Source organism: Gallus gallus, chromosome 4, assembly GCF_016699485.2.
Source record: "Gallus gallus isolate bGalGal1 chromosome 4, bGalGal1.mat.broiler.GRCg7b, whole genome shotgun sequence".
In the NCBI taxonomy this organism is placed as follows: domain Eukaryota; kingdom Metazoa; phylum Chordata; class Aves; order Galliformes; family Phasianidae; genus Gallus; species Gallus gallus.
Window position 1 is genome coordinate 60,139,004 of NC_052535.1, and position 15,261 is coordinate 60,154,264.

General features: G+C 36.8%; 1 protein-coding gene across 3 annotated transcripts in view; it reads left to right on the forward strand.

Moving 5' to 3' along the window:
- The window catches only part of BANK1 (B-cell scaffold protein with ankyrin repeats 1), a 131,354-nt gene that overhangs the window by 52,727 nt on the left and 63,366 nt on the right, over window positions 1-15,261 (forward strand). The window lies entirely within an intron of this gene.

The following is a 15,261-nucleotide window of genomic DNA, read 5'->3' on the forward strand; positions in this document are numbered from 1 at the left end:
TTATGCTGCAAAGACCTGTTATAGTTTTGCTGATGATGTGATTTTTGTGTGTGTGTGTTGGACTCCATGCATTTTCTCCTCTTCAAAGTCTGTTGCTACCATTTGTCTGTGAACATGGAGTGAGAAAGCCAGAAGTTTTACTTGTCCATTAGCCAGTCATCTTGATGTAACTGTGGATAGACATAGAACTAAAGATGAATTTGAAGAAATATACGATAATAGCTGCATAGATTATATAGGAGAGAATTTTTAACATATGTGGTGAGGAAAGTGCAAGAAACCTAAAAGTGAATTAAGGTAGAACAAGATACGGTAAAGAATGGAAACACTGACTGAGATTAGCTATTAAATCTGTAGAGCAAGGACATGGGAATTGATCGAGTTTTTTTTTTACTTGGTGCAGCTGTCATCTAATGTAAAGGTGAAGGAGAGGCACTGAAGAAAAATTTTCTGTAGTCAGTGTTGAACTGTGAAGGTGACTTTAGCAGTATGTTATGATCCGAACCTCTTAAAACTGGTTCAAGGGGAAGAAAATTGCAGCCCGTAGTGCCTGGAAGTAAGACACTTTGGCAATGGCCAAGATGCTGAATGAGAATGTGCTGTTTACATTTTTGTTGTTGTTAAACAGCTGTTGTTACAGACTTTAAATAACACCAGGGGAGGAAAAATATCTGCAAAGCAGGAAGTTCATACCTAATGTGATCTGGCCTCTTCTCTGAGGTGACAGGGCATATTTTGTTACATCTACTGATACAGAGGTGATGCCTTTATCTCAGGTTTTGATGCAGTAATTAAGATCAAAATTAACAGAAGAATATGTGGTCCTCCTTACCATCTGGCATAAAGCTGTCCATGAAACCATACAAAGGTTGTTTTCCTGGATTAAAGTATTAGTGAAACCAACTCTACTACCATTATAAGAATGTGTAGTCTGGGTAGGATATGTAGTGTACTTCCCATTTTCATCTGATTCGAATACCATGGCTCACTAATGCAACACAAGTAAAAACTGGAGCATGCTTCAAGTCTGCTAAATGTGTAATATGGCATTTTAGAAATGTTAGCTCCAACCTCAGAAGAAAAATGACTTATTTGTGTCCCCTGTAATAGTGCACTTAAGTACAGTAAGTGTTTTTGTTCTTATGTAATTGATGGGAATGCAGAGAAGAAATACTTGCATGACTCTGAGCCAAGCAAAATTTAGTTTAATTGCAATCCAGGAACTTCCTGTTACAGTTGCAGTATTGAAATTGCTCTTTATTACAGCAGAAGTACCTTTGTACTTTGCATACCTCACTGTTTTAAAATTGTTATCTGTGTTTTACCATTCCTTTTAGGAATAGTTGCAAAACATTCACAGTAATTAATCACTTCTATCTTAAAGAGCAAGAGGGTTCTGGAAAAATGAATGTATTAAATATATGTTCAATTTGTCTAAAAAATTGAAAAGTGCCTTTCATTTGCCTTTGTGCTTGGGGAGTCCTTTGGGGAGTCAGAATTCCTTGAGATGCATGGTTAGAGAGAGAAGGCACCAAAAGGGGAAGGGGCTCCCGCAGTTACTATTTATGCCTTCAAATCCAGAGCTTTGTTATGCTGGCCTCTTTGGTGTGTGCTCAGCAGGCCTGTGCTTGGAGCATTCTGGTGATGGAGCTTTGCTGGTTATACCCTTCATGCCCAGCAGGCATATTGTAAAGCTGCTCATGGCTCTGTTGGCCAAGGAGACCTGTAGGACCTAACTTGCACGCTGGTTTGTTTGTGGTACAAATTCCCTGTGTTTGTTTAAAAATCTCTCTTCTGGACCTGGATGCTGACAGTGCTGATGTGGGGAGTGTTTGTTACAACCACAGCATGCAGATCTGGCGTGATCAGCTGTCATGCCAGAAGCTGATCTCTTGGTCTCAGTAAGTACAAAGCACAAGGGAGGGATCACATAATGTGTAGTATGCTTCTGTTGATACAGCTGTATGAATGAGGGAGTCAGGAAGAGATATTTCTCTTCTGGTATGAGTGTTAGATTCAAGAGCATTTGATGCTGAAGCATCCCACCATTTAATAACCTGTATAAATGTGTGCTCCTTAAAGCAGTAGTGTCTGCCTTGTCTCTTGGAATTCTGCATTTCAAAAGCTCCTTGAAAATGTCTCCCATGAGTCAAGGGAACTTTCCGTGAATCGATCCATTTGTCTTAAAGGTACTAAGTTGATGGAGCAGTCTCTAGAAGAGAATCTGCTTCATTGGGATTGTGATAAAGCTCTGTCTCAAATATACCAGTAATTTATTAAGCAAATTGTATTTTTCTTGTATTTTAGCACAAAACTACTTAAATGGGCACTCATTTCCAATTCTGACATGTTTCATTTGAGCTTCAATTCAGTTCAGTTACCTCTTCTGTGGCGTAAAATAGGAATATTGCTTAACATTCTGTGATAACATCCTGAATTGTCACTCTGTCTTGTGATATTACTCCTCTGTAGAACCAAGGGCTTGAATGTTTTCCGTTATTGCTTTTAGGTTGAACTGTATGAATCAAGTGTGTGAGTTTAAAACTAGTAAGAAGAGTACGTATCTAGAAATACTGACAGGAGTCCCTGTCTCAGAGAATCGGAAGAGGAGAAATGAACCTTTTAAGCCATTGCTCCTGCTGATAGTTCAAGTTTCTCTAAAAATGGCTTGGTGATTTTGATACTAGCTTGCTGTTCTTGTTTCTACTTGTGAGCTTTTAAGCCTACATAAAAGTTCTGTTTACAGAAAATAAAGAAAAGAAATTCTTATCCAGCACGCAAAGGAAGACTGCAAAAACTACGTGATAGCAAATTTTTGAGCATTAGGTGACTAATAAGGGAAGTATATACAATCTGTGACCCGACCATTTACAACTGGAGGTTGTACTGATAGCCGCTCTAGTCGTTTAAGCTTTGGAATGGGTGTCATTCCTTATTCTGGCACTTTAGGATGCTAATTTCTCCCTTCCTTTATTGTGCTTCTGACTAGGTCATTCAGGAAGATTACTGTGTGCCTCTTGTAGTATATGTCACCAGTTCTAAGAAAAACACGGTTCAGAGAGTGGTTTATTGATTGTTAATGCAAATAACTTCTCATTGTTGGCTGTCGCCTTTAAAGCAGTTTCCCAGTGGGAAAATGCAAAATATAAAATTGCAAATATAAAATGCAAAATATAAAATATATATATAAAATATATAAATATAAAAATTGTAATAATTGTTTCATGGTCCACCACGCAATCGAGACAGCACAAACTCAATCTGATTTTTAATACATCTTCTGGCATTTCTGAATTGGCTGTCTAAAATTTGAGGTTTGTTTTTTTTTTTTAATCAAGACCTGTGGCCAACCCTGTGACAATGCATATCAGAACATTGGACTGGTGGAAACATTCCCTCCGCTACCAACAAAAGCCTGTCTGGATTTCTTAGTATTTTTTACGTCTGCCTGTTTCAGGCATCTCTTTTAGGCAGCTATTGAGAAAATAATAAGTATTTAATCCTTCACATTTTAGTGAAATTTCTGTGGATTTGTATAGACTGGAACAGTTCCTTCAAGATACACCTTTAGTGAGAAGTCTGCTTTCTTTTCCAGAAGATAGTCACATTAATTCTTTTCTAGCTGTTGAGGGACAATCTGCAAAGTCTAGCTTCGTAGTTATTGGGTTTTCTGTTTTCAGCAGTTCTCTCAGTAACACAGAAGAGGATAGTCTTGCAAGTGCGCATAGGTTTTGTTCAGAGCTTATTTTGTGGAAGATGTTTTAGATAAGTGATGGGGAAGAAATTTTTTCTGTGATAGCAAGCTGTATTTTTTTTATAAATATCTGGGAGCTTAAAGGATGAGTAGCTCTGTAGGCTGACATAATTCATCATTGTACGCTTCCCCCCACACATCCATGTCTTACTTTGAAGTGAATGTTGAATCAGAAACCAGAATTTCTTCAATTTTTTTTTTTTTGAAATAAGAAATAATCTACAAGAAACCAATGTATTGTGGAACTTGAGGGCAATTTTTTTTTCCTTTAGCTGTTTTATGTGAAATGAATGTTTCCTGGCTTTTTAACTACCATCTTCAAATGCTAATGAATTTTTGATGGCGGGAATCCATTTCACAAGGATTAACATGGTTTGATAGAGTTCTAGAATCTGAGGAAGTATAATCTCTCAAGTATAACAGTATTATTCTTACATCAGTGTTTGGCTTTCTGTTGGTTTTTTTTAAGGCTGTACGAAAAGGCAGAGCTCCCTATCATGAAACTATTATGTGTACAAATCTGATTGCAGTCTCTTCCTAAGGTATTAATTTTCTGCCGGGTAAGGACCATGTGTAGAAAGATGATGTGAATACATATTAAGTAATCTTAAATGAAATTAACTTGATTGCTCTCAGTATTTGTTTAATTCCTTTAAATGCTGCTGTAGTGTTGCACTTGGCCCATTGCTCATTGCTTGCAGATAGCTGGGAGAATTTGCGAGAGAGAAGATTAGTCTGGTTTCTAAAATTTGTACTAATCTACCAGTGATTCCTCTGTGAAGACTATTGGGATAATATTCTTTCAGCAGTATTTTAGTGCTTAGAAATGTTGGTTCTATGCATCCCTTAATATGCTGGAAGTTACTAAATTGAAATGAAGATCTGAACATTGTTTTCTTTTTTATACTTATTTGTGAGTAGAATTCACAAACCCTTGGTGATGAAATCAAATTCCTAAGCTTCCTGAAGAGTCTGAGCAGAAAAACCTGTGAACTTCAGCCAGCTGACAGGCTGACGTCATCCTATGACTTCATTTATATGTTTGTTCACAGACAGCTCTATTTTTTTCTAAAATTCCTCATAGAGAGGCTTTGCATTATCAGTGCTTGGATTCTTGTAGGATTTGGCTGGGGATGGGGTATTTTTATTTTACTGTCCATCAATGGTTCCTCCTCTCTTCTTTACATGTTCTCAGGCAGACTTGCTCTCTGTAATAAAAACTTGCTGACAACTACTGCCTTTTAGTATTTGAGTCAACAACTTATGTTTAATGAAATGATGAAGGTACTGACTGAGCACAGAGTTTTGCTTTAAGGAAAAAAGCCTAGATTTCTCTTTTTAAAAAAATTATAGACATTAAACACATTTTTGAAGTTTCTGTGTTGACTTTTACTCAAACTAGAAACTTGTGCCTTAAAAATAGTTAAATCTTCTGTCATAACAAAAAAAAGTGCCGTGGATTTGGAAACCTTCTGTATGAGATGCCTATTGAAATTTTTATAGAATTTAAAATGAGCAAGGATAGTTTTCTTAAGGAATTATCTGGTATTTTGTCTAGTCTTCTGATATTCTCCTGGTACAGCAGTGGCACAGTTGTTTGCCATCCTGTGATTCAAAAAGCTTTTACAATTTTTAGGGAAACTGGAATAGTAATGGAAACTCAGGCAAAATGCTTGTGGATTGGATTGCTGGTGTCCTACTGACTGTTTTGTGGCAAGGCAGTGTCAGTAAAGGTGTTTAGAAACAGAACTTTGTGGGTTGGTTTTGTTTTTTTTGTTTTTGTTTTTGTTTTTTTTTTTGCTGGTTGGTTGCTTGTTGGTTTTGTTTTTTTCAGAAAACAGTCATCCCAGTCAGTCATCTGCATTATTAGGCTCTGAATTTGCTTGAGCACATGAAAAAGTTTTGGATAAACTGTTAATGGAAAATGCAAATAATTTTATCTCATTTATGGAAAAATGAGAAAACAAAACTGACCACATTATGTTGTCATAAAAATCAGTGCCACGTTATGTCAAATCTGTCCTATCATTAAAGTAGCATGGAAATAAAAATGTTCAGACAGATAAAGACTGTGCCCTAGCCTGAAGAGATGTTAGAAAGTATACAACAAAGCTACACAGAATAATGACTGTTTTCAAAGTAAATTAGCTGCTTTTGTTTAACCTCTGTCATAAGGGAACAAGTAAATTTGACATGAAATCCTATTAGCTGAATAGAGAAATCACATCTTACAGCTAGTTAAGTTACTACTGATGCCAAAAACATAAGGAGGATTCAACAGGGTACACGTTTTTGTGGATGTTGGAAACTTTCAGTCACTGTATGTCACATCTTATTTTCATCAGATGAGTATGAATCCTCCACACAAGCTGCAAGCCAGTTGCAGGAGGTTAAAGCCGCTACTTCCTGGGAAGCTACTCCACAGTTGTCCATTAGAACAGTTGCTCCTGGTACCTTTCTATCAACTTTACTAATCTGTGCTGTTCTTATAACTGTTAGTAGGTGAGCAGATTGCTTTTCTATTTCTTTCTTGGATACAGACATCTTGGACACACTAATAATGCAAAGGAAAAGTTTAAATGATTTAAAACTCATCTGCTAATTCCGGGCTTACTGCACAAGGTAGGAGTGCTGGTGCATTCCAGTGGAAAAACAGAAGCAAGTTTTGGGTATTTCCTCTGTTGGAGGAAATAATTTGCAGGTATATGTATAGTTGTCAAAAAGCAGATGCATTTCAAAATAGTATATGTTCTCAGTGAGACTATCTGGAGTATTCCCTTTGGCTGCCTCCCAGTGATCTGCAAAGGAACCAGATATCTGTCTCATCTTACAAGCTGGTGTGTACAAGGAGAGGTAGCAGCATATCAAAATCACTTTCCTCCAGCCCCTCAGAAGGGAAAGAGCAGTAACAGAAAACACAAAGAGCAAAACTATTTACAGAAGGATTTCAGCTTCATGAGGGAAAATGAAGGAAAATGAGAAGAGGAAGGGGGCTGTTAGTTACTGTGGTAATGTAGTCTGATCCAGAACCACCTAATTTTTGAATGATGTTGAAAGTTCCGAAAGGGAGAGGCTTGATCTCAAAACCCAAAGAAAAATGGGGGGAAAAGCAAGAATTAATGAATAGGGTTAGGTAAGAGACTTGTTGTCTCTTTAGCAGTCTGAAGCTTCGGAGCTCTGCACAGCTCTAACAGTGACTTACTAGACTTCCCTACAGCTTTAATTTATTGCTTAATTAGAAAAATTGTCTTTAGGCTCTACATCAATGGAATGACCACTGGGGAAAGGCATTTCTCAAAGTTACCAAGCCCATTATATGAAACTGCTTTATAAAATCCATTTGTGCCCTGCATACCATTAGTTCTGCTTAATACAGCTGTGAACAGTCTCCATCTATAATTCTGATGATCCTGCACAGAAGGCACAATCTTTGTTTTGCCGCCTTCTCTTCCCACCCACATATATTATTCTACAATAAATGATTCAGTATTTCATACCCAAGACTCTAGGGGACCTAGCAGTATCATTTTGCTTTTCTTGTATTCGGTGCAAAACAAAAATGGTTCCCATACACTATCTAACTCAAAAAGAAATATGCGTCTCTTGCTATATATTTTCACTTTCATGAGGAAAGGCAGTATGCTAATAGATTGCTTTATAATACTGTGATTTGCAGTCATTATAATGCTGTGCTATTTTATAATATTATAATTATATATAATATATATATTATAGCATTATAAAATAAAACAGCATTATAGTATGCTGTCAGTAACAGGCACAGGCAGCCATCCTCAACCTCATGAACTATACGCCAAAGTCCTTGTGAATATAGTAGCAGCAGTGTATGTATGTCAGATGTTTGGGAGTTTTTCTTAGGCAGCAGAAGTTAATGGTTCCCTCTTCCTGTGAGTGTGAGGCATAGAACAGGATCTCAGTGCTCTCTGGTGAGTCACACTGACTTGATTTTACTTGGCTCTGAGATTTCACATTATTTAGCTGTTCCTCTGTGTTCATAAGGGTGATGTGGGAGCTATTCTTCAAATATTAGTGAACAGCTTAAGAATTGTGGTTGGCCACCTGTGGCCTGCAGAATTCCAGCTGAGTACATCTGCTGTTAATAAATAACACTTTCAGAGAGCCAAAAGAATGGAAGTAGGCAGGAAAGTCTCCTTCCATGTAGAAGACACTAGCAAGTCTCTTGTAGGTTATCTAGGAAAAAATACAAAAATCACTATCTGAACCAGGCATGAAAGTAACTTAAGTGTGATTCCTAACACGATCATTTAAACAAAAATCTTTTTAAATGGGATATATTAAAAAAAAAAACACTTGCTTCCAGCTGATGAGTTTGCATGTGATTGTCTATGACTTCAAATTCAAGTCCTCTGATGCAATGAAAAGAGGCTAAAGGTGATGAAATCTATTTGTATATAAGAACTGCAGTAAATTCTGGCCAGTTTGTCCTAGGGATACCTGTCATCAGTGACAACATAATCAGTAAACTGTACAGCTGTAAAAACTAGCAATTTTAATAGATGTATTCGCTCCTCTTTTCACAAAAGTTTTTTTCACAAAAACAGGCAGATGTCGATGGAGGCCTGAGCTAGTCATGCAGGCAAAGAACAAGAAAAACCTCCTAGACAGTCCAAAAATGATCATTTCAGGATTCTGAAAGTAAATGTTTGAGCTTATCAGTGAGAACTGCTCACCTCATTTATTCTTCCAGGTTATTAAATAAAGAATAGCTTGTTATTTTGATTTTTCTTGCTTTCCTGTGCAGCTATTAAGTGCACTCATGAAATGTAAAATGAAAGATTTCTTTTTTTTGTAGATTAAACGACTGAGAAGCAAAAAATGACAAGCAAACTTAAACAGTTCATTGAACTGCATTGTTTTGCTGTGGCTCATGAAATATGATGTGTTTACTTAGAACTTTTGGCACTCTGAGAAACAGGCTTCATTCAGCCCTTTGACTGTGAGTCATTACTGAAGAACAAATAATGCATGGTGCTGGGAGCAAAATGCAGCACATTTTAAAGGCAATGCCTAGATATGAGGAATAGTTAGACTTGTGAGAGGTGAAATTCTTCAGAAAGGTGGTAAACAACTGAATAGGGTTCTAACTCTGTATCTGCAAGCAATGGATGCCAACAAAAAAAGTAGATGGTAGAAGTGCATGAGTTAAGGCTGTAAGCAACCTTGGGAAGATGCAGAACTGCTTTTGAACAAAGGCATACATTCTACAGAGAGAAATAGCATATCCAAGATGTGAATGAACAAAACCAAATCTTCATTAGAGCTAAAGTTTTAACCCACCTACCAGAGCAGAGCAGAAAAAATGTAAAGCAGAGAACGGAAGACTATACGAGAATTTGGAATAGATAATTTTTTTCTTAGGGAATGATTTCTGGTCCATCTACTTAAACCAGTAACTGGGGATCACCAAGAATGAAAAATATGCATTGCACAAAGTATGCTGATCTAAGTAGAGATGAGATTATGAAGTTCAGAGGTACTGTGAATGTGAGCATCAAATTAAGTTATACTTAGAGCATGGCACCCTGCTCACATAAGCATGTAGTCAACATTTGGTGTTTCTGGCTGAAGTAACATGGCCATGAGTGAAAATATATGCCATTATACCAAGTAAATGCAGATTTAATGAGATTTCAAGAAGTTTAAAAAATTAATATGGTTTTGAGAAGGCGTGTATTAAATGAGGTAGATCATAAAGTACTTTTCTTTTGTTGCCTAAAAAGGTCCGTGATGACTCAAGGGAAGGCTAGCTACAGATGACTACTGGTTATAAAGAGCTAATTCAAAATACATATATACTGGTTTTGGTAAAAGTGAACATTGTGAACTGTTGCAAAAAATGGTTTCAAAGATTTTGTGGAAAGTAATGATAAGAGTACAAAACATCAGAGGTTGCATGTTCTCAGTTATTACTACAATGAGAAGATTATCTGCTATAAAGTTGGGATTTCTTCTAGTGTTTTGTTTAACAGGATGAGGCTGGAAACTTTCAAACTATTTTGGGTGAATAAATTACAAAATATGAAAAAGGATAGGAATGCATTTAAAAACAGCAAATTCTGTGGTGGGGGAGGCAGGAATGTTTTATATTTTCATTAAATGAACCATATGATTGGAGGCTTATCTAAGGCTTTTCATACGCATCAGAAATATAGGCCAGGTCAAGTAAGAGAATTCACTGTTGATAGTTCCTGAAGAATTGGCTCCCTAGAGAAAAGTAGACACAGACTTGTTTATGTTGCTGGGGGCAGAGGAGATCATGTATTCTGCGTTTTTGTTCTCATTTCCGTAAGAGAGCCTCGAAAGATGTTTCAACAGCTTTCACAGAAAATGTAGAAAAACTAGTGATTGGATATATCAAATCTGTTTCTGCTGAATAACACTATGCTTCACCTGGTAATATCTGAAAATCAGTAATATTTATGTGTGCAAGAGTGAAATGCCTTGCAGTTAGATACAGATTTAAGAAATTGAATGCTGCTATTCATAATTTTAATTCTTTAAAAGCCAGTGGAAAAAAAATTGTATTAAAAGCAGCTATAGACAAACACAGCTGTACTCTGGTATTAAATCCTGTAAATTAGCAGAATGACGCAAATAAATCATGGAATGTTGGCATCTGTAACAAAAAAAAAGTAAATATAAGGACTAGAGCAATAAGGAATGGTCAGAACTCAACGTGAATTTGGGATCTTTTCACTAATATAAATGTTTTTACAGAGTTGAGTGGACTATTTTGCATGCTAACAGGAGATGACCATGGAAAAGCTGAGGCATCTACTGCAGGATCTAATCCATCCAGTAGAAAAGGAGTATTGATCCCTGACAGCAATGACTTTGGCATGCTTTACAAGACTTGGAAATTTTTTTATATATGCAGAGAATGACATGGAGTGGTTGAACGCTGCTAGTTTGTTAATAAAGTGATTGTAAGAAGTTTAATTGCCAAGAATTTGTGAGTCATTTATGATATTCAGAATTGTAATTTGACCTTTCTTTTGTACCTCTCTAGTTAACAGATATTTCCATTTCAAATACTGAATAGTTTGGAAATTTTATTATGTTCATTAAAATTTGGTTAGCTGTGAAATGTTGAGTACTGCTAAGTTTGTTTAGATAATAGCTCTAGGTTAATTTGCAGATAATTTCTGATTGGTGGAAGTTATGCGTTAGATTTGTACACAAATTATTATAATGCTGTTTTAGCTGTTATTGATTCTATCAGCGCTACATCAAGCACATAGCATGCTAGTATATAGGACAGGCACATGGTTGAGAATTGTTGAATGGTTTGTGGAGTAAATGCTTCCATGGCTACTGAATTCTTCAGTTTTTGACTCCAGCATAGAGAGGAAATGTATATGAACATTCTTATCTCTAAATAAGTGTCAGTAGTGAGACTTAGCAAACCAATTCTTGTGTCGTTGGCTTATAAAATATGCAGTTCTGCATTCTTAGCAAAATGCTTTGTGATTTAAAGCTGATTTTGATTATATCCTTTAAGCATTGCTTTAGATGCAGTATCTGTGTATCAGAGTACATGATAGCCTTTGCTAGAGCCTAGAGAAAACACCATGCATTAACATGTTGTTAATAAATAAAAGCTGGAATTACATGAAATTACAAAAAAACTGTTAGTATTTGACCTAGACATATAAACAATTACTAAACTGCATTCTTAGTTTTTGCTCCAGCCCAAAGATGTTTTAAACGTTTTATGCAGAGTATGTTTGCTATTTTTCAAGAAGCAAAGCTTGAAGTTTATTTGGTGAACGCCTGTATTAGATGAGATCCCCCCTCTGTCTCCATCACCTTGGATGTGCTGCAAAAATGACTGGAGGTCTAAATTCAGTGATGTCATTAGAATCATTACCTCTGACCTGATAGGCTTGCACTGTGCATCTGAGTAAGGGCAAGGGATGAAGAGAAATTATTTAAGAATTTTACATGTTACATATAATTCCACATCTTAGATGAGAATACATAATAAGAGAGTGAAGTCTGAGCATCATTTATTTAAGAAAAAAAAAACCACTAACATTTATAAACAAACCACTTATAAGAAATGGACCTAAAGAATCTCAGCCCTCTTGGTACTTGTAAGCTTCTGAGGCTAGATCTAGCTTTTACTGTGCTCATCACTGCTAGAAGCAGACCACAGCCATGTGTATGCAACATGCCTGACCCAGCATATTAGGTTTAGTTTTGTAATTATAATCCCATTTTTCTGATGTGGCGCTGATTAGGGATGAGGTGCAATTTCATTATATTTTTCTTCCATTGCTACCAGAGTTGATTACTTTAATACCATAAATAAGGAGCTTAATTCTACTCAAAGACCAGTCCCAAAAATCATAACAGTGATGTGCAGCTACCAATAGCTACCAGTACTGTTTGCAGGAATATAGGATTTTGTCTCTTCTGTGATAGTGAATTCTCTTTCTCTTGTTCAGGATCTCCATGGTGATTAGGAGTAATTGCTGAGTAAGGACAATGATGTGTCAGATGGCCTGTGCTTGGTTTCTAGAGTAGCTTTGAGGTCTGGGAGAAAACTCTGGCTGTCTCTCTCTTCTGCTCATATTTACTTTGAACAGTGTGGGAACATATTTTATTGAGATCCTAGTATATATCCATGAGAAAAAGCTACATACTTTCCCAAAACTAGCTCTGGAAAATGTTCATTTTGTCAACTCTGTTCTTTTTAGTCTTTTTAGTATTACTTCATCTGCATGCACAGGAAGATGGCCAAACACAAATTGTAAAAGTGTCAAATGTCTTTAAACCAGCCTCCCTCTCGGCTTAGTCTTGTATTGTGCTTTGCAGTCTGGCTCTTACAGAACTTAATCAGGCTTCAGAGTATGCTCAGCAACTGAGGTATGGAGCCCTTGAAGCCTTGTAGATTCCATGAATGTCATTAGGCCTTCAGATAGGAAAACAAAGAATTGGAAAAATCCTTCAATGCTTTTTTTTTCTAACCTTTTCATACAAAAAGTTCTGGAGTGATTAGAAGAACAAAATGCGAGCAAGACAATATTAAGGCAAGAGTGCTAACAGAAAGCCAACTGTATCCTGGAGTTCTTGGGGAGAAGTGGCTGGAAAGCTGCCTGACGGAAAGGGACCTCGGTGTACTGATGGACAGTCGGCTGAATATGAGCCAGCAGTGTGCCCAGGTGGCCAAAAAGGCCAATGGCATCCTGGCTTGTATCAGGAATGCGGTGGTGAGCAGGACTAGGGAAGTAATCCTGCCCATGTACTTGGCACTGGTGAGGCCTCACCTCGAGTACTGTGTTCAGTTTTGGGCGCTTCAATACAGAGAGGACATTGAGGTGCTGGAGCAGGTCCAAAGAAGGGCAACAAAGCCTGTGAAGGGCTTGGAGAATAAGCCCTATGAGGAGCTACTGAAGGAACTAGGGCTGTTTGGTTGTAGGAAGAGGAGGCTGAGGGGAGACCTTATTTCTCTTTTCAAATACCTGAAAGGTGATTGCAGCAAGAGTGGGGTTGATCTCTTCTCACCAGTAACAGGTGACAGGATGAGGGGAAATTGCCTCAAGTTGTGCCAGGAGAGGTTTAGGTTGGCTATCAGAGCTAAGCAGAAATCGACAGAAAGAGTAGAAATCAGTGCAGAAATGTAATACTTTTAGATTTTAGATACCATCTTAGAAACTTAGTAATTTCTAAGATATCTACTAGTCCTTCTTCAGAGAAATGACGTGTCATATTTGTAAAATGGGTTGGTAATTCTGCCATTTTGTTGTTGATTTTTTTTGTTTTGTTTTGTTTTCCTCATGCTGACATTTCTAATGCTTTAGGATAAAGTTGCTAATGAAGTAGAGATGAATTTCTGGGTACGTTCCCAATTCCTTATAGATTTGACAAATGACAGTGTGGCAAGTAGCTATTGACACAAGTTTATGACCTCTGAACTGAGCAGGTGCTTCTGTCCCAAGGAATCCAGCAGGTAAAAAAAATCAACTCCCTAGGAGAATGCAAATTTATGAAAGATAATTCTGATTTCTGTGGGTTGGTTGGGTGTTTTTCTGTTTGTATCTTGGGGAATTTGATTCAGCTCTCCATGTGTATTTGAATGTGTCAGTGCCTCAAAGAATATAGGGAGATGAAAAGTGTGCTAAGGTTAGAAAAAACAAGTAATTAGCAAAAGCACTGAGTCTAAGTTATATTATCAATTAGAGAAAACTTCATTAGATTTGACATGGCATATTTTTTCCTTAAAAAGAGCTTTTTTCTTGATTTCTTATGTAAGCGAAGGTATCTGGCTAGTGCTTACTCAGATGTTGCAGCTTGATCAGATCTGACTTGCACTCCAGTTTCTATAGGGGCAGTACTTTGAACATCTGCTGTCTCTGACTTGGATGGTTTTCTGTAGATGCTTGTTGTTAGAGGTACTTTAAACTTTGGAACAGTGCTGTTGCTGAGTGCAGGTAATACCTTTCCACACATGTAGCTTTATAACAGCTGTTGAATTTGACTTTCATAATCTGTTCATTTTTCATCTTTACAGATAAGGTCTTTGTGTGGCAGCACGAAACCAGAGTTTCTGAGCTGATGTACAAAAAGACATCAGTTCTCAATGTGCAATTCTGAAAGCCAGAGAACTTGCAACTATCAGAAATAAATTGACCTGTAGTCATTATTTTAATTTAGGAGACTGTTTGGAAGGGTCTGGGTATTACTCTAGGGAAACTCACAAACCTCCAAGCAAGGCAGACAATATGTGACATTTTATACCTGTGTCTTCCATTAGTTATAAAGCCTTCAGTGGTACTAAGGCTGATGATCCACTTAGTTCCTTCTCTTACAGAATAAGTTAATGATGACTCATCTAAAATGATATGTTTTCAAACCAATTAGCAGGTGTGATTTATACAGTATATTCTCAACTGTTAAAATCTAAATTTGCAAGTGCAATTAGAAGCTATTTCATGAAAAAGCAATGCAGAATTCTTGTATTTAGTATAAGCGAATCATATTTTTGCTACAAGTGATTGGTTTTTACATTGTAAAACGTTCTTTTAATCTTTTATCTCTTCAGTTTATGAACTTGTTCACAATGATTGCACTTTTGGTTATGACTTTTTTCTCTGGTTGTATGTCCTCTATAGACATGTCACAGTTCTTGTGCTTTCACTGTTGTTTTATCTCTTACCTTGGTCAAAATTGTTTGTTTTTGCATTGATTGGAGAAGTACAACACTCATTAAGAAGAACACAATTTTTCACACAGTAGTAAGAGGAAGGTGTTTCCTAGGGTTAGAAAAGAGAGAGTTCAGGAAATTCCATTGTATGTGTGGATTTTGTTTTTTTATGTACACGGACATTTTGTTTAGTGCTACCTGAATTATTCAACTTGTATAATATGCATGTGCATTAATTATTTGTGAGGTGGATATGTTGAGGTCTATGTAATGTTCTCCCACCCTTGTGTTTTTACCTTAGCTAGTAGGTTACTGA